The sequence below is a fragment of the Lissotriton vulgaris genome, chromosome 7 (genome assembly GCF_964263255.1).
Source record: "Lissotriton vulgaris chromosome 7, aLisVul1.2, whole genome shotgun sequence".
NCBI lineage: Eukaryota > Metazoa > Chordata > Amphibia > Caudata > Salamandridae > Lissotriton > Lissotriton vulgaris.
Window position 1 is genome coordinate 1,288,178,697 of NC_141695.1, and position 20,160 is coordinate 1,288,198,856.

Sequence of the window (20,160 nt, forward strand, 5' to 3'; positions counted from 1 at the left end):
GGCGTACTGTCCATCCAAGAGAACCGCCGTACAGGCGCGGCTATACACCAGCCGGGGGTAGCGCCACACCAAGAGCACTAGGAAGACCGAGCTGCCAGGCCGGAGTCCACAAAATGGCCGCCCTGCGATATCGAGAGGCCAACGCCCAATATGGAGGTCCCTTCTCCGTCCCTGGTCCAGGATCTAGAAATCCGGCCGGTGGGCAAACTCGCGGTGCGATGGTCGCCGGGACCCGCAATTCCAGGGGGAGATCCGCTCCAGAAGCCCAGTTCCGCTGCTCCACCACCGACAGCTGGCCGGAGCGGCCTCTCAATACAAGCTCCCTCAGGCCGCGGGCCGGCGTAGCAAGCCAATGCCGGCTCCGCCTCCGCCCTTCACCTCCGCTCAGCTCCGCTCCGTACCACCGCCGTTGGGCAACTCCGCTTCGCTCGCGAAGCCGCTGCCGACTCCCACTCCGACAATACACGCACTGCTGCGGGCTTCACACACAGGAGGCAGAGTGCTCCGTCAGGCTCCGAGGGTCGGGAGACTCACGGATTCCGGCTCACACACAGGCCATTCAGCGGGCCTCGACCCAGGCATTACCGGTCAGAATTGCACCCCCGACGGGGCAAACCAGGCTCAGCAGTCGCTCCACACCTCTGCCGGGGGCACCAGGCTCATCCGCCGCGTGATCCGGGGGGGAATCAGCTGTTACGAGCAGGGCAGGAATTCAGGGGTCCGGGAGCTCTCGGCGAGTGCGACCTCTCAGCCCGCCATCTTGGCCACGCCCCAAGAATTTAGCATTTTTTGTAGAAAAGGAAAAATAGATGTTTTCAACTTACAAAATTCAGTTTATAGTGCGCTATTGCACATGGTCAGTAAGCAAACATGTCACAAAATAGAGGGCGATTGTCTGAATTGTTGCCAAATGTTCAGTTTTCTGAAAAAATTCCTTTTATTTTGGATGCAACTCAGAAAAAAAGGTTGAAAGAAAGATTTTATTATGATATAGACAGTACATTTCAAGCACACTAAACATATGCTCTGTAGTATTTTGATTCATCTCTGCATTGACAGTGTTTGAAATTGACGTATATGCTGTGTATTACAGGATGGATACACAATCGATGTCCAGTGCATTGATGAAGTGAGTGGAAAATGGTCTATATTTGGTGAAGAATGCCTCCTGGAAAATGCTAATAAAGCATGCTGTTGAAATAATGATGATATGAGATCTATTCAGTGTTTCTGTTTGATGACAACAAAGAAGTACTTTGAAGAAAAGCATGGTTAGTCATTTTTTCTTAGCACTTACAGTATAGTGTGTGATGCATATTCAATTTAGGAAAAAATATGAGCAGATGAAGAGTAGTCTGAATTGGGTAATGAGACATTGTCTCCTCTCAACCATAGCACTCAGCCAAGCCAACCACAAGCCACTTCCAATACCAGGAGTACAGCATCAGCTGATCTGGGAATCAGAAACGTGCCCCTACACAACCTGTTTTGCAGCAGCTGCCAGCCACAAGTTTCTGGTTGCTTGTTCACCTTGCTCAGGAGATACCTGCTAGAAAGATGACTAGTTATTGTCTCAGACCTTTCCTAAGATGAGGGAGTAACATATGCACTCAGCCAGTGACCTCTATGTTGAGCTTCCTCTGCTCTAATGCTCAAACTCATCAATTCAGTATATATATGTTAGTTTTCAAGTTACTCACACTCATAGGGTGAGCATGACGGGAATTTGATTCATCTCGTTTGCAGCACTACTGTCACTGCAGCCATAAAAACATGATGCAAAATTGCACAAAAAGCAACACTTTGATTGAAAAGTTTAGTCTATCTCACTCAAGGATCAATGCTCATTTGCATAATGCATCATTCACATTCAGCCTCATTTACATGCAAATCTGAAGAGTGGTGCACATTTAATGCTAATGGATAGGCAGTGATTAGTAGTCTAGCTTCAGGAAATATCTCTTAAGATAAATTCTTGATGATTTTTGGCACTTATTAAAAGAAGAGCCAGATCACAGTAACTTCAATTGAAGTATGTCTACTATTTGATAGTATATTAAAAAGGTACTTAGATTACTTCTTTAAATTTGTTAGCAGTTGTGAAAATGCTTACCGTCATGTCTCTGATTTCTGTTTACTCTAAGCAAATTACCAGCTATATTTTTGAAGTGATGAAAACCATGGGGAAGGCAGCCAGGCTAAATCTTGGTGTTTCTTTACAGGGTAAAGTTATGTCATTGGTACATTGTGATCTGCACTGCGTGCCCTTGCATTCTTCAGGGGGTCATGACCGCAGTGCTTTTGTAGACAAGAGCGGGAGTGGGGCATCAGTGCAGCAATGTCTCCTGCTCAGGCTAAATCACGGAAGACTCAGAAGTTGACAAGTAGGCAGATGTCTATTTAACTGCCCTCCACAGCACTGTAAACTGGCAGAAGAATTCCACATGCATGAGCATTGACCTTTCAATTAAAGTACACTTCAGCTCTGTCCTAGACGCCTTAAAAATAGGTTCATTCAAAGATCTATTTAGCTTCCCATTACTTCTTCTTCTCTAATTAGGGTGCCTTTCCATCTCCACCCGACAAATTAAGACTCAGTAGAAATGCTGCCCTGGTTCAGAGATTCTATTCTCAATTAATCGCACATCGTTAGACTCAGGAGAATCACCACTTGCTGCCATTTGTTTTTATTTCATTCCAGCTCCAATTAATGCAACTAAAGATTCAACTTTGCATATGTTAATATTCAACATTCCTAGTGCCACCAAATCTCCATTAGTTAGAGCTTTTCCTGTCCCTCTTTGCCTATATTTTTTGACCTGCTTGTAAAATTCCTCCTTTATCTGCTATTCACGGAGAACTTCTTAATTCTCTTTTGGACTATTATTCGTCACTGTCCACCTGGACGTTTGCCATTTTTCTGCATTGGTCTCTTCTGCCATTGGGCTTTGGATACTGCTCTGAGGTGAATATCTATTCCTTTGAGATTTGCATTACAAATGCTGTAAAACATGATAATACAGACATTATAAATCCTTTCTCACTTAGGACTTCTACTTGCCTCAGAAAAACCTTCCAACTCTTTGATATTTGAAGCCTGTTATTGCTGCATCCTAGCTCCATATTCCAAACTGTATAGATTGTGAGCCTGATACCCTCCATATCCAGTTGCATTGTGCCACTGATGCTCTCACAGCTTACCTTTCTTCAGGCCTGGTTGTTGGTCCATGACTTGTCACTCTGCATGATACTTTGATAATTGGCTGGATATGTTCTTATGTACAGTTCTGAGTTGTTAAAGAAGTTAGTGGCTGACCGGCTATACCAAATCTTATGAAAGAAATACAGGGGAGCTCATCTTGAAGTTGGAAAAAATACTACACATTTTAAGTCTCATGCCTAATAGAGATGGAAACTGTTGTCTGAATAGTCCCTGATGTCAAGAATTTAGAAGTGAATGCCAGGAAATATGTTTGAAATACTAAAGACAATTAAAACAGAATAAAGCATTTTTTGTAGGAAGGGAAAAATAGATGTTTTCAACTTACAAAATTCAGTTTATAGTGCGTTATTGCACATGGTCAGTAAGCAAACATGTCACAAAATGGAGGGTGATTGTCTGAATTGTTGCCAAATGTTCAGTTTTGTGAAAACATTCCTTTTATTTTGGATGAAACTCAGAAAAAAAGGTTGAAAGAAAGACTTTATTATGATTAACACAGTACTTTTCAGGCACACTAAGCATATGTTCTGTAGAATTTTGATTCATCTCTGCATTGACAGTGTTTGAAATTGACGTATCTGCTGTGTATTACAGGATGGATAAACAATTGATGTCCAGTGCATTGATGAAGTGAGTGAAAAATTGTCTATATTTGGTGAAGAATACATCCTTGAAAATGCTAATAAAGCATGCTGTTGAGATAATTATGATATGTGATCTATTCAGTGTTTCTGTTTGATGACAACAAAGTAGTACTTTGAAGAAAAGCATGGTTAGTCATTTTTTCTTAGCACTTAGAGTATAGTGTGTGATGCATATTCAATTTAGGAAAAAATATGAGCAGATGAAGAGTAGTCTGAATTGGGTAATGAGACATTGTCTCATCTCAACCATAGCACTCAGCCAAGCCAACCACAAGCAATGCCAGGAGTACAGCATCAGCTGATCTGGGAATCAGAAACGTGCCCCAGCACAACCTCTTTTGCAGCAGCTGCCAGCCACAGGTTTCTGGTTGCTTGTTCTCCTTGCTCAGGAGATCCCTGCTAGGAAGGTGACTAGTTTTTGTCTCAGACCTTTCCTAAGGTGAGGGAGTAACATATGCACTCAGCCAGTGACCTCTATGTTGAGCTTCCTCTGATCTAATGCTCAAACTCATCAATGCAGTATATATATGTTAGTTTTCAAGTTACTCACACTCATAGGGTGAGCATGATGGGAATTTTATTCATCTCATTTGCAGCACTACAGTCACTGTAGCCTTAAAAACATGATGCAAAATTGCACAAAAAGCAATACTTTGATTGAAAAGTTTAGTCTATCTCACACAAGGATCAATGCTCATTTGCATAATGCATCATTCACATTCAGCCTCATTTACATGCCAACCTGAAGAGTGGTGCACATTTAATGCTAATGGATAGGCAGTGATTAGTAGTCTAGCTTCAGGAAATATCTCTTAAGATAAATTCTTGATGATTTTTGGCACTTATTAAAAGAAGAGCAAGATCACAGGAGCTTCAATTGAAGTGTGTCTACTATTTGATAGTATATTAAAAAGGTACTTGGGGGGCGTGGCTAGCAGCCGATCATGGCGGCAGCATAAGGGACGAGCTCCGCAGCTGAAGCGGCCTCTTCGTCGATCCGACATAAAACCCGTCACTTTTTTAAGCCCTACAGGAGGGTACCAGAACCCAGGACCGGGTGGAGTAAGCAGCGACAAGCGGCGACAAGATCCGACGTCTGCTGATCGAGATACGTCGAAGCCTCGAATCGGCCTACCCCAACCTCCTGAGCCGGGACCTCCCCTGGTTGGCGACCCAGCAGGAAGTACAGGCAGACCTGGGGACCAGGACCGGAAGTGCCCGTAGGGCGAAGGAGCCGACAGAACGAGTGCACACTGGACGGTCGGATGCAACGACCCGCACGGACCAGGGGAGTGGTGAACAACGGCACTGTCGCTGGCGCTCCGACCGTCTCTGCGGTCGACACGAGCGGCACCGAGAGTCAAGGAGACGTTGACGAAGGGGGCGTCCGCCATTTTCTTGATCGAAGAAGTCGCTACGCACCTGGCGATAATCGAAGCTTCTCGCCTTCCGGAGCACACCACTGAGACCTGATCTTTGTCGAGTTGGACTGGGCAGGGTGTCCGCACCGCTCCACACATCCTGGAGCGTAGGGGCACGAGGAGCGCAACAATCAGCGGCATGGCGGGGAAAGGCCCCAAGGGCGGCGTCACACAGACCCGCATCAAACGGTATACCTCCGACAAGTCCACCGTCTCCCCAGCGGGGAAAGACCAGGGAGGGAAGATGACTGAAACCCCAGGAAGAAAGAAGGCGACATTAGACGATGTCATGCACGCTCTGGCCCAGTTACAAACGACCGTTGGCGCAATCTCCACGGATGTCACCCTACTCAGAGCGGACCTCCACAAAATGTCGGAGAAAGTCAAGAACATGGAGGTGGTCACAAAATCTCTTGTGGAGGACGTCTCAGAACTTCAACGGGAAATGGGGAAGATGGCGCAGGACAATAGAATGCTCCGGGAGAAACTGGATGAACTGGAAGGACGTTCTAGGCGGAACAACATCCGCATTATAGGGGTGCCGGAATCAGAAGGTGTAAAGGCCATGGACCTTTTCGTGGAGAGCCTGATCACGGATGAACTGAAGCCAAAAGGGCTGTCCAACTTTTTTTCAGTGGAAAGGGCCCACCGGGTGCCGGGAGGTCAACCAAAACCGGGGGCAGCTCCACGACCCATAGTGGCCCGTTTGTTTAATTTCCGTGACCGGGACGCAGTCTTGCAGGCGGCCAGAACCTCTCCTCCTCTTAAGATCCAAAACGCTACCGTCGCCATTTTCCCCGACTACACAGCGGAGGTCGCCCGTCGGCGACGAACATTCTATGAGGTGAAAAAAGAACTGAGGTCCAGAGAGCTGCCATATTCCATGCTCTTTCCTGCGAGATTGAGGGTGGTAGCGGAGAACAAAACGTGGTTTTTCGACAACCCTGAAAACGTGCAGGAGTGGTTGGAGGGCTGGAGACCGGGACAGAACCAGAGACGGACAAATCGTCCCAAGAAGGATCGAACTGGAGGTCACCGCCAGGACTCCCAGGCTTCGGGAGGGGGACCAGATAACAGTGATTCTTTGGGAGCAGAAGGCGGCCAGGAAGAGTTTGAGGAACAATGACCATCTGACATTCTTTTGTTAATGACACTTTAATGCTGCGTAAGCGCTTCCCGCCATTGGACACTGGGTGAAGGGCCTCCGAGGGTGTGAATGAGAGACTGCCGGCAGCGGAGAGTCCCTCACCCCAACGCGCAAGTACACTGTTTGGGGGATGGGGTATGCACTCTGCTCAGTTGGGGGGGTGAGCAGTTTTGAGTCAGTGCAGCAGGGGGGCAGGGAGGGGGGGGGACGGGAGTTGGGTAAGTTTGCACTACGGGACTTCTTGGTCCTGCAAGTTCTTGTTCTAAGCAGACGTATGTTTATTGGCATGTTTTACGTAACTGAGAGCATCTGGTCTATTCGGGGCAATGAGGGAATGGAATGTTGGATAAAGTCACGCTTGCCCTACATCTGCCTCCGCATGCCGCCTCGCCTACGGCGAAGGGGCTTCATGAAGATTCACTGTTTTTCTTATGGCTTGAACAGATAGTCGCACCACACCAAACCCTCTGCTCGTCATGTCATGGAACGTCAGAGGTCTAGGGGATAAGATCAAGAGGGGGCTGGTGCTGCAGGGGATTAGAAGACAGGGGCCTGCTCTCATTCTCCTACAGGAGACACACTTGACGGGGGCGGCCACGAAGGCTCTAGATAGGAGAGCCTTCACATGATAGTACACGCGGAGTTCACTTCAGGGTCCCGTGGTACAGGTATCCTTGCAGAAGAAATCGTCCCAATTTATTGTGAAGTCTACAGCGACCGATGCCCATGGCCGCTTCGCAGCAGTTCATGGACAGTGGGAGGGGAAACTGTTAAACGTAGTCTCCGTATACATACCACCAGCACTACATTCTGAGGCTTTGCCGGACCTCGGTAAATTTCTGCTGAACCTCCCTGATGGGGACCTACTCATAGGTGGGGATTTCAACATGGCACTCATGAACACCCTTGACCGGTTCTCCCCACGCACACATATAGAAGGGCCCAGCAGGCTCCAGACCTTTCTAGATGCACAAGGATTGGTGTACCTATGGCACACGCTACACCCTAACCAGCAGCAATACTCGTATTATTCGGCCACACACAACAGCCTCTCTAGGATAGACTACTTCTTCACATTGAGCAATGGGCATCTTACTGTGGCCGAGACAAATATACAGCCAAGGGGCGTCTCGGATCACTCTCCGCTCACCCTGACGATCACTACCACAGACACTAAACGACAAAGGCTATTTCCGATCTTCCCTGGTCATCTTAAAGTTACCCAGATCAACAAGGACCTGAAGAAGGCTACACGGCTTTACTTTGAGGAAAACCGGTCCTCGGTAGACTCCCCCTCTACGTTATGGGAAGCGTACAAGACCGTGTTTAGGGGCCAGGCCATTGCCGTTGTTGCGAATCATAAAAAGGCAAACAGAAGAGAGGCCTTGGACATAGAATTGGGCCTCGAGAGGGCCAATACCGCCCATATGGCAAGTCCCTCGGACGACACGCTCCATGATCTCCAGGTCTATCAGCGTCACCTCACCGACCACCTAAGGAGGATCACCGTGTCGGACATTGCGGCGACGCAACACAGGGTCTACGACATCGGGGACAAAGCTAGTAAACTTTTGGCATGGTTGGACAAGAGGCAGGGGGGAGGGAGGGAGGAACATCCTACAGCTCACTGACTCGTGCGGCATCGTCCACACCCGCCCCCACGAGATAGTGGAAGTCCTTGCGGATTATTTTACTGAAGTATATACCCCAGCGACGGTGGTGGGAGAGGGTGAGGTCCGGGTTGCCCTTGAGCATGTTCCCCTGCCGAAATTGACGGCGGAGGCGTCAGGGGACATAGACGCGCCCTTGACGGTGGAAGAGATTCAGCTAGCCATCGGCGCCCTTCATCCGGGTAAGGCCATGGGCCCCAATGGGATTCCCATCGAATGGTTTAAAATTATGACAGAGTCCTTGAGCACATCCCTACTTCATATGTATGAAGAATCTAGAGTGAAGGGAATGCTGCGGCCGGATCAACGGATGGCAACTTTCGTAGCCATACCGAAACCAGGTAAACCCCCCAGTGAATTCTCGTCGTATAGACCTATTTCCCTGCTGAACCCAGAGGCCAAAATTATCGCTACGGTGTTGGCGAACAGGCTCCTGCCGTGTTTACCTCAATTGATTCACCCAGACCAATCCGGCTTCATGCCACATCGAAGTACCGCCTTAAACCTCCGCAGGGTGCATGGGGTAGTGGCGCGAATCCCGCTACTACGGGAACCGGCCGCGATCCTTTCGCTAGACGCCAAGATGGCATTCAACATGGTGGAGTGGAACTATCTTTTTGCAGTGCTCGCACGTATGGGTTTTGGCCCGGTGTTTATCTCCTGGATACGCATGCTGTACAGAGACCCCATAGCCAAAGTGGTGGCTAACGGCCACATTTCCAGAACCATATCTCTAGGCCGTGGCACGCGACAAGGGTGCCCGCTTTCACCCCTCCTTTTCGCTTTGGTTTTGGAACCGTTGGCGGTTACGATTCGCACCACGCAGCTCCTGAAAGGGATTCAATGGACCCCGCAATGGGAGGATAGAGTGTCCTTTTACGCGGACGACATGCTGATATACCTTACAGAACTGGAAGATAGCCTCCCTAACCTCCTGGCTCTCTGTACTGCACATGGGCGAGTCTCGGGCTACACCATTAACTAGGCGAAGTCAATAATTTTTGAGCTACGGGGACCACTTCCGCCACTCCCGGACTCCTGTCCACTAGAGCTAGCGCACACTTCTTTTAAGTATCTGGGGATTCATATCACCCGAGACGAGGCAGAGTTCGCACGACTTAACTTGCAGCCTCCCTTGATCCGCCTCCGTAGTGATGTACAACATTGGAAAGAACTTCCCTTAACACTACTGGGAAGGGCAACGCTCTTTAAAATGATGGCTCTGCCGCGCTTCCTATACGTTCTTGACAACACTCCACATTTGGTACCGGATAGCTTCCTCCAGAAAATAACGGCACAGATCTCAGGCCTGCTCTGGGGCAACCAACCAGCCCGGATCTCACACATAAAATTGAATAGGGGGTGGTACGACGGTGGCATTGCGCTGCCCAACATACAGCTGTACTACTGGGCGGCCCAGCTTAAAATCCTTAATCAATGGATACACGCCCCGCAAGAGGACCCAGCGTTTAAAGCAGACAGGGCACAACTGGGTACGAACAGTTTGTTGGCCCCACTGTACCACCGCGGTGTAGCGGCAAAACTCACTGGGCCCACGAAACACACTGTTCGTCTATGGTACAAGGCACAGGCAAAGTTGAAATGGGATGGGACCGTCACAAAACTTACACCTCTATGGGACGCAAAAGCATTGGGCCACCTGCGGCGCTTCAAGGGCTTCACGCAGTGGGACAACATCGGAATCTCAACCGTGGGGCACCTGTGGACGAGGGAAGGAGTAATTCCTTTTGCGACTCTACAGGAGCAATATGATTTGGGGGACACAGAGCTTTACAGGTACATACAGGTCAGACACGCACTACAGGCGGCGATTCCGCCAGACACATCCCCACCAGAATCCTCCCCTCTAGAAGACCGCCTACTCACTGACTACTTACAGGAAGGAGCGACATCGATGACATACCGTAAATTGATTAATAATATGCCTGACCCACTGGGGAAGCTAAAAGACAAATGGATGCTGGAGGTGGGTGATCTAGACGAAACCGAGTGGAACGCAGCCATGGCGTCCCCACGTGAAGCAGGCATATCTTCCAAATTCCGCCTGGTGCAGTTAAAGATTCTGCATAGGATTTACTACACTCGCACGACATTACACAAACTGCACAGGGCTGATCATCCTTATTGTCTCAGAGGTTGCGGGGCAGAAGGCTCGTTTATACACACGATCTGGGAATGTCCACTGATTGTTAGTTATTGGCAACGAGTTTTGCGCACCATAGCCCAAACACTACACACCTCACTTACTCTAGACCCGCGGATGTGCCTGCTGAATGTCTGGGGGCCGACCGACCTCACCTTTTATGCAAGAACGTGGACTACAGTGGGGTTGGTGACGGCAAAACGGGATATAGTACAGAAGTGGGGGTCGGCTGATCTCCCCACACTGGCTCAGTGGATCCGCAACATGGACATGCTCATGCTGACTGAAAGGGCGGTGTATAAACTGAGGGATAATCCGCGTAAATGGAACGGGGTCTGGCAGCCTTGGAACTCCTATAGGGGGGACATATGTGAACCACTAGATGAGGACGATCTTGAGGGATCTGAGAGCGAAGAAGACCACTGATTGGGTATGAGGATGATTGTTGGGCGATATACACGGGAGCGGGATGGACTTGCGTTAGGAGGTTGGTATGGGGGGGGTGGAATGGGGCGGGGGGCATAGGAACGTCTGATTGGTCCCTCTATAGATAGACTGTGATGCGAGATACTGTAGACACTACCTCACTTACATGCCGAGTTATGTGTGCACTTTTACTGGTTTAAGTTTGCTAATTGCAAAACACTAGAAAAAACATAAAATGCAAACTGTAATTTTTACGATACATGTATATTCCTTTTCATCAAGTCACCCGGCTCACCGGGTTCACAACGTAACTGCGGGGTGATGTCACACTATCTCCCGCTTCCCATTTATTTTGTATTCTGAAGAAACCCTACGAATGTATATGGATATGCGACTGATGATGTCAAAGATACTATTTCTGTTTTGCAAAAAAAAAAAAAAAAAAAAAAAGGTACTTAGATCATTTCTTTAAATTTGTTAGCAGTTGTGAAAATGCTTACCGTCATGTCTCTGATTTTCTGTTTACTCTAAGCAAATTACCAGCTATATTTTTGAATTGATGAAAACCATGGGGACGGCAGCCAGGCTAAATCTTGGTGTTTCTTTACAGGGTAATGTTATGTCCTTGGTACATTGTGATCTGCTCGGCATGCCCTTGGTTCTTTAGGGGGTCATGACCGCAGTGCTTTTATAGACTAGGGCGGGAGTGGGGCATCAGTGCAGCAATGTCTTCTGCTCAGGCTAAATCACGGAAGACTCAGAAGTTGACAAGTAGGCAGATGGCCATTTAACTGCCTTCCACAGCACTGTAAACTGTCAGAAGAATTCCACATGCATGAGCATTGACCTTTCAATTAAAGTACACTTCAGCTCTGTCCTAGACGCCTTAAAAATAGGTTCATTCAAAGATCTATTTAGCTTCCCATTACTTCTTCTTCTCTGATTACGGTGCCTTTCCATCTCCACCTGACAAATTAAGAGTCAGTAGAAATGCTGCCCTGGTTCAGAGATTCTATTCTCAATTAATCGCACATTGTTAGACTCAGGAGAATCACCACTTGCTGTCATTTGTTTTTATTTCATTCCAGCTCCAATTAATGCAACTAAAGATTTAACTTTGCTTATGTTTATATTCAACATTCCTAATGCCACCAAATCTCCATTAGTTAAAGCTTTTCCTGTCCCTCTTTGCCTATATTTTTTGACCTGCTTGTAAAATTCCTCCTTTATCTGCTATTCACGGAGAACTTCTTAATTCTCTTTTGGACTATTATTCGTCACTGTCCACCTGGACGTTTGCCATTTTTCTGCATTGGTCTCTTCTGCCATTGGGCTTTGGATACTGCTCTGAGGTGAATATCTATTCCTTTGAGATTTGCATTACAAATGCTGTAAAACATGATAATACAGACATTATAAATCCTTTCTCACTTAGGACTTCTACTTGCCTCAGAAAAACCTTCCAACTCTTTGATATTGGAAGCCTGGTATTGCTGCATCCTAGCTCCATATTCCAAACTGTATAGATTGTGAACCTGATACCCTCCATATCCAGTTGCATTGTGCCACTGATGCTCTCACAGCTTACCTTTCTTCAGACCTGGTTGTTGGTCCATGACTTTTCGGTCTCCAGGATACTTTGATAATTGGCTGGATATGTACTTATGTACAGTTCTGAGTTTTTAAAGAAGTTAGTGGCTGACCGGCTATACCAAATCTTATGAAAGAAATAAAGGGGAGCTCATCTTGAAGTTGGAAAATATACTACACATTTTAAGTCTCATGCCTAATAGAGATGGAAACTGTTGTCTGAATAGTCCCTGATGTCAAGAATTTAGAAGTGAATGCCAGGAAATATGTTTGAAATACTAAAGACAATTGAAACAGAATCTAGCATTTTTTGTAGGAAGGGAAAAATAGATGTTTTCAACTTACAAAATTCAGTTTATAGTGCGTTATTGCACATGGTCAGTAAGCAAACATGTCACAAAAGGGAGGGCGATTGTCTGAATTGTTGCCAAATGTTCAGTTTTGTGAAAACGTTCCTTTTATTTTGGATGCAACTCAGAAAAAAAGGTTGAAAGAAAGACTTTATAATGATTGACACAGTACTTTTCAGGCACACTAAACATATGTTCTGTAGAATTTTGATTCATCTCTGCATTGACAGTGTTTGAAATTGGCGTATATGCTGTGTATTACAGGATGGATAAAAAATTGATGTCCAGTGCATTGATGAAGTGAGTGAAAAATTGTCTATATTTGGTGAAGAATACATCCTGGAAACTGCTAATAAAGCATGCTGTTGAGATAAATATGATATGTGATCTATTCAGTGTTTCTGTTTGATTGCAACAAAGTAGTACTTTGAAGGAAAGCACGGTTAGTCATTTTTTCTTAGCACTTAGAGTATAGTGTGTGATGCATATTCAATTTAGGAAAAAATATGAGCAGATGAAGAGTAGTCTGAATTGGGTAATGAGACATTGTCTCATCTCAACCATAGCACTCAGCCAAGCCAACCACAAGCCACTTCCAATGCCAGGAGAACAGCATCAGCTGATCTGGGAATCAGAAACGTGCCCCAGCACAACCTCTTTTACAGCAGCTGCCAGCCACAGGTTTCTGGTTGCTTGTTCTCCTTGCTCAGGAGATCCCTGCTAGGAAGGTGACTAGTTTTTGCATCAGACCTTTCCTAAGGTGAGGGAGTAACATATGCACTCAGCCAGTGACCTCTATGTTGAGCTTCCTCTGCTTTAATGCTCAAACTCATCAATGCAGTATATATATGTTAGTTTTCAAGTTACTCACACTCATAGGGTGAGCATGGTGGGAATTTGATTCATCTCGTTTGCAGCACTACAGTCACTGTAGCCTTAAAAACATGATGTAAAATTGCACAAAAAGCAACACTTTGATTGAAAAGTTTAGTCTATCTCACACAAGGATCAATGCTCATTTGCATAATGCATCATTCACATTCAGCCTCATTTACATGCCAATCTGAAGAGTGATGCGCATTTAATGCTAATGGATAGGCAGTGATTAGTAGTCTAGCTTCAGGAAATAGCTCTTAAGATAAATTCTTGATGATTTTTGGCACTTATTAAAAGAAGAGCAAGATCACAGGAGCTTCAATTGAAGTATGTCTACTATTTGATAGTATATTAAAAAGGTACTTAGATCATTTCTTTAAATTTGTTAGCAGTTGTGAAAATGCTTACCGTCATGTCTCTGATTTTCTGTTTACTCTAAGCAAATTACCAGCTATATTTTTGAATTGATGAAAACCATGGGGAAGGCAGCCAGGCTAAATCTTGGTGTTTCTTTACAGGGTAAAGTTATGTCATTGGTACATTGTGATCTGCACTGCGTGCCCTTGCATTCTTCAGGGGGTCATGACCGCAGTGCTTTTGTAGACAAGAGCGGGAGTGGGGCATCAGTGCAGCAATGTCTCCTGCTCAGGCTAAATCACGGAAGACTCAGAAGTTGACAAGTAGGCAGATGTCTATTTAACTGCCCTCCACAGCACTGTAAACTGGCAGAAGAATTCCACATGCATGAGCATTGACCTTTCAATTAAAGTACACTTCAGCTCTGTCCTAGACGCCTTAAAAATAGGTTCATTCAAAGATCTATTTAGCTTCCCATTACTTCTTCTTCTCTAATTACGGTGCCTTTCCATCTCCACCTGACAAATTAAGAGTCAGTAGAAATGCTGCCCTGGTTCAGAGATTCTATTCTCAATTAATCGCACATTGTTAGACTCAGGAGAATCACCACTTGCTGTCATTTGTTTTTATTTCATTCCAGCTCCAATTAATGCAACTAAAGATTTAACTTTGCTTATGTTTATATTCAACATTCCTAATGCCACCAAATCTCCATTAGTTAAAGCTTTTCCTGTCCCTCTTTGCCTATATTTTTTGACCTGCTTGTAAAATTCCTCCTTTATCTGCTATTCACGGAGAACTTCTTAATTCTCTTTTGGACTATTATTCGTCACTGTCCACCTGGACGTTTGCCATTTTTCTGCATTGGTCTCTTCTGCCATTGGGCTTTGGATTCTGCTCTGAGGTGAATATCTATTCCTTTGAGATTTGCATTAAAATTGCTGTAAAACATGATAATACAGACATTATAAATCCTTTCTCACTTAGGACTTCTACTTGCCTCAGAAAAACCTTCCAACTCTTTGATATTTGAAGCCTGTTATTGCTGCATCCTAGCTCCATATTCCAAACTGTATAGATTGTGAACCTGATACCCTCCATATCCAGTTGCATTGTGCCACTGATGCTCTCACAGCTTACCTTTCTTCAGACCTGGTTGTTGGTCCATGACTTATCGGTCTCCAGGATACTTTGATAATTGGCTGGATATGTACTTATGTACAGTTCTGAGTTTTTAAAGAAGTTAGTGGCTGACCGGCTATACCAAATCTTATGAAAGAAATAAAGGGGAGCTCATCTTGAAGTTGGAAAAAATACTACACATTTTAAGTCTCATGCCTAATAGAGATGGAAACTGTTGTCTGAATAGTCCCTGATGTCAAGAATTTAGAAGTGAATGCCAGGAAATATGTTTGAAATACTAAAGAGAATTGAAACAGAATAAAGCATTTTTTGTAGGAAGGGAAAAATAGATGTTTTCAACTTACAAAATTCAGTTTATAGTGCGTTATTGCACATGGTCAGTAAGCAAACATGTCACGAAATGGAGGGCGATTGTCTGAATTGTTGCCAAATGTTCAGTTTTGTGAAAACGTTCCTTTTATTTTGGATGCAACTCAGAAAAAAAGGTTGAAAGAAAGACTTTATAATGATTGACACAGTACTTTTCAGGCACACTAAACATATGTTCTGTAGAATTTTGATTCATCTCTGCATTGACAGTGTTTGAAATTGACGTATATGCTGTGTATTACAGGATAGATAAACAATTGATGTCCAGTGCATTGATGAAGTGAGTGAAAAATTGTCTATATTTGGTGAAGAATACATCCTGGAAAATGCTAATAAAGCATGCTGTTGAGATAATTATGATATGTGATCTATTCAGTGTTTCTGGTTGATGACAACAAAGTAGTACTTTGAAGAAAAGCACGGTTAGTCATTTTTTCTTAGCACTTAGAATATAGTGTGTGATGCATATTCAATTTAGGAAAAAATATGAGCAGATGAAGAGTAGTCTGAATTGGGTAATGAGACATTGTCTCATCTCAACCATAGCACTCAGCCAAGCCAACCACAAGCCACTTCCAATGCCAGGAGTACAGCATCAGCTGATCTGGGAATCAGAAACGTGCCCCAGCACAACCTCTTTTGCAGCAGCTGCTAGCCACAGGTTTCTGGTTGCTTGTTCTCCTTGCTCAGGAGATCCCTGCTAGGAAGGTGACTAGTTTTTGTCTCAGACCTTTCCTAAGGTGAGGGAGTAACATATGCACTCAGCCAGTGACCTCTATGTTGAGCTTCCTCTGCTCTAATGCTCAAACTCATCAATGCAGTATATATATGTTAGTTTTCAAGTTACTCACACTCATAGGGTGAGCATGATGGGAATTTGATTCATCTCGTTTGCAGCCCTACAGTCACTGTAGCCTTAAAAACATGATGCAAAATTGCACAAAAAGCAACACTTTGATTGAAAAGTTTAGTCTATCTCACACAAGGATCAATGCTCATTTGCATAATGCATCATTCACATTCAGCCTCATTTACATGCCAATCTGAAGAGTGGTGCACATTTAATGCTAATGGATAGGCAGTGATTAGTAGTCTAGCTTCAGGAAATATCTCTTAAGATAAATTCTTGATCATTTTTGGCACTTATTAAAAGAAGAGCAAGATCACAGGAGCTTCAATTGAAGTGTGTCTACTATTTGATAGTATAATAAAAAGGTACTTGGGGGGCGTGGCTAGCAGCCGATCATGGCGGCAGCATAAGGGACGAGCTCCGCAGCTGAAGCGGCCTCTTCGTCGATCCGACATAAAATCCGTCACTTTTTTAAGCCCTACAGGAGGGTACCAGAACCCAGGACCGGGTGGAGTAAGCAGCGACAAGCAGCGACAAGATCCGACGTCTGCTGATCGAGATACGTCGAAGCCTCGAATCGGCCTACCCCAACCTCCTGAGCCGGGACCTCTCCTGGTTGGCGACCCAGCAGGAAGTACAGGCAGACCTGGGGACCTGGACCGGAAGTGCCCGTAGGGCGAAGGAGCCGACAGAACGAGTGCACACTGGACGGTCGGATGCAACGACCCGCACGGACCAGGGGAGTGGTGAACAACGGCACTGTCGCTGGCGCTCCGACCGTCTCTGCGGTCGACACGAGCAGCACCGAGAGTCAAGGAGACGGTGACGAAGGGGGCGTCCGCCATTTTCTTGATCGAAGAAGTCGCTACGCACCTGGCGATAATCGAAGCTTCTCGCCTTCCGGAGCACACCACTGAGACCTGATCTTTGTCGAGTTGGACTGGGCAGGGTGTCCGCACCGCTCCACACATCCTGGAGCGTAGGGGCACGAGGAGCGCGACAATCAGCGGCATGGCGGGGAAAGGCCCCAAGGGCGGCGTCACACAGACCCGCATCGAACGGTATACCTCCGACAAGTCCACCGTCTCCCCAGCGGGGAAAGACCAGGGAGGGAAGATGACTGAAACCCCAGGAAGAAAGAAGGCGACATTAGACAATGTCATGCACGCTCTAGCCCAGTTACAAACGACCGTTGGCGCAATCTCCACGGATGTCACCCTACTCAGAGCGGACCTCCACAAAATGTCGGAGAAAGTCAAGAACATGGAGGTGGTCACAAAATCTCTTGTGGAGGACGTCTCAGAACTTCAACGGGAAATGGGGAAGATGGCGCAGGACAATAGAATGCTCCGGGAGAAACTGGTTGAACAGGAAGGACGTTCTAGGCGGAACAACATCCGCATTATAGGGGTGCCGGAATCAGAAGGTGTAAAGGCCATGGACCTTTTCGTGGAGAGCCTGATCACGGATGAACTGAAGCCAAAAGGGCTGTCCAACTTTTTTTCAGTGGAAAGGGCCCACCGGGTGCCGGGAGGTCAACCAAAACCGGGGGCAGCTCCATGACCCATAGTGGCCCGTTTGTTTAATTTCCGTGACCGGGACGCAGTCTTGCAGGCGGCCAGAACCTCTCCTCCTCTTAAGATCCAAAACGCTACCGTCGCCATTTTCCCCGACTACACAGCGGAGGTCGCCCGTCGGCGACGAACATTCTATGAGGTGAAAAAAGAACTGAGGTCCAGAGAGCTGCCATATTCCATGCTCTTTCCTGCGAGATTGAGGGTGGTAGCGGAGAACAAAACGTGGTTCTTCGACAACCCTGAAAACGTGCAGGAGTGGTTGGAGGGCTGGAGACCGGGACAGAACCAGAGACGGACAAATCATCCCAAGAAGGATCGAACTGGAGGTCACCGCCAGGACTCCCAGGCTTCGGGAGGGGGACCAGATAACAGTGATTCTTTGGGAGCAGAAGGCGGCCAGGAAGAGTTTGAGGAACAATGACCATCTGACATTCTTTTGTTAATGACACTTTAATGCTGCGTAAGCGCTTCCCGCCATTGGACACTGGGTGAAGGGCCTCCGAGGGTGTGAATGAGAGACTGCCGGCAGCGGAGAGTCCCTCACCCCAACGCGCAAGTACACTGTTTGGGGGATGGGGTATGCACTCTGCTCAGTTGGGGGGGCGAGCAGTTTTGAGTCCCTGCAGCAGGGGGGCAGGGAGGGGGGGGGAACGGGAGTTGGGTAAGTTTGCACTACGGGACTTCTTGGTCCTGCAAGTTCTTGTTCTAAGCAGACGTATGTTTATTGGCATGTTTTACGTAACTGAGAGCATCTGGTCTATTCGGGGCAATGAGGGAATGGAATGTTGGATAAAGTCACGCTTGCCCTACATCTGCCTCCGCATGCCGCCTCGCCTACGGTGAAGGGGCTTCATGAAGATTCACTGTTTTTCTTATGGCTTGAACAGATAGTCGCACCACACCAAACCCTCTGCTCGTCATGTCATGGAACATCAGAGGTCTAGGGGATAAGATCAAGAGGGGGCTGGTGCTGCAGGGGATTAGAAGACAGGGGCCTGCTCTCATTCTCCTACAGGAGACACACTTGACGGGGGCGGCCACGAAGGCTCTAGATAGGAGAGCCTTCACATGATAGTACACGCGGAGTTCACTTCAGGGTCCCGTGGTACAGGTATCCTGCAGAAGAAATCGTCCCAATTTATTGTGAAGTCTACAGCGACCGATGCCCATGGCCGCTTCGCAGCAGTTCATGGACAGTGGAGGGGAAACTGTTAAACGTAGTCTCCGTATACATACCACCAGCACTACATTCTGAGGCTTTGCCGGACCTCGGTAAATTTCTGCTGAACCTCCCTGATGGGGACCTACTCATAGGTGGGGATTTCAACATGGCACTCATGAACACCCTTGACCGGTTCCCCCCACGCACACATATAGAAGGGCCCAGCAGGCTCCAGACCTTTCTAGATGCACAAGGATTGGTGGACATATGGCGCACGCTACACCCTAACCAGCAGCAATACTCGTATTATTCGGCCACACACAACAGCCTCTCTAGGATAGACTACTTCTTCACATTGAGCAACGGGCATCTTACTGTGGCCGAGACAAATATACAGCCAAGGGGCGTCTCGGATCACTCTCCGCTCACCCTGACGATCACTACCACAGACACTAAACGACAAAGGCTATTTCCGATCTTCCCTGGTTATCTTAAAGTTCCCCAGATCAACAAGGACCTGAAGAAGGCTACACGGCTTTACTTTGAGGAAAATCGGTCCTCGGTAGACTCCCCCTCTACGTTATGGGAAGCGTACAAGACCGTGTTTAGGGGCCAGGCCATTGCCGTTGTTGCGAATCATAAAAAGGCACACAGAAGAGAGGCCTTGGACATAGAATTGGGCCTCGAGAGGGCCAATACCGCCCATATGGCAAGTCCCTCGGACGACACGCTCCATGATCTCCAGGTCTATCAGCGTCGCCTCACCGACCACCTAAGGAGGATCACGGTGTCGGACATTGCGGCGACGCAACACAGGGTCTACGACATCGGGGACAAAGCTAGTAAACTTTTGGCATGGTTGGACAAGAGGCAGGGGGGAGGGAGGAACATCCTACAGCTCACTGACTCGTGCGGCATCGTCCACACCCGCCCCGGCGAGATAGTGGAAGTCCTTGCGGATTATTTTACTGAAGTATATACCCCAGCGACGGTGGTGGGAGAGGGTGAGGTCCGGGTTGCCCTTGAGCATGTTCCCCTGCCGGAATTGACGGCGGAGGCGTCAGGGGACATAGACGCGCCCTTGACGGTGGAAGAGATTCAGCTAGCCATCGGCGCCCTTCATCCGGGTAAGGCCATGGGCCCCAATGGGATTCCCATCGAATGGTTTCAAATTATGACAGAGTCCTTGAG

The 20,160-nt window shown here is 47.0% G+C and overlaps 4 non-coding genes across 4 annotated transcripts; all 4 read right to left on the reverse strand.

Annotated features, from left to right (window-relative positions):
* Positions 1-1,338: 1,338 nt before the first annotated feature.
* Positions 1,339-1,645, reverse strand: LOC147703459 (Nuclear RNase P). Its single transcript, XR_015298618.1, has one exon.
* Positions 1,646-4,062: 2,417 nt separating this feature from the next.
* Positions 4,063-4,362, reverse strand: LOC147703460 (Nuclear RNase P). The gene has a single exon (XR_015298601.1).
* Positions 4,363-13,144: 8,782 nt separating this feature from the next.
* On the reverse strand, positions 13,145-13,451 carry LOC147703461 (Nuclear RNase P). Its single transcript, XR_015298600.1, has one exon.
* A 2,418-nt stretch (positions 13,452-15,869) lies between these two features.
* LOC147703462 (Nuclear RNase P) lies at positions 15,870-16,176 on the reverse strand. Its single transcript, XR_015298568.1, has one exon.
* Between the last annotated feature and the right edge of the window lie 3,984 nt (positions 16,177-20,160).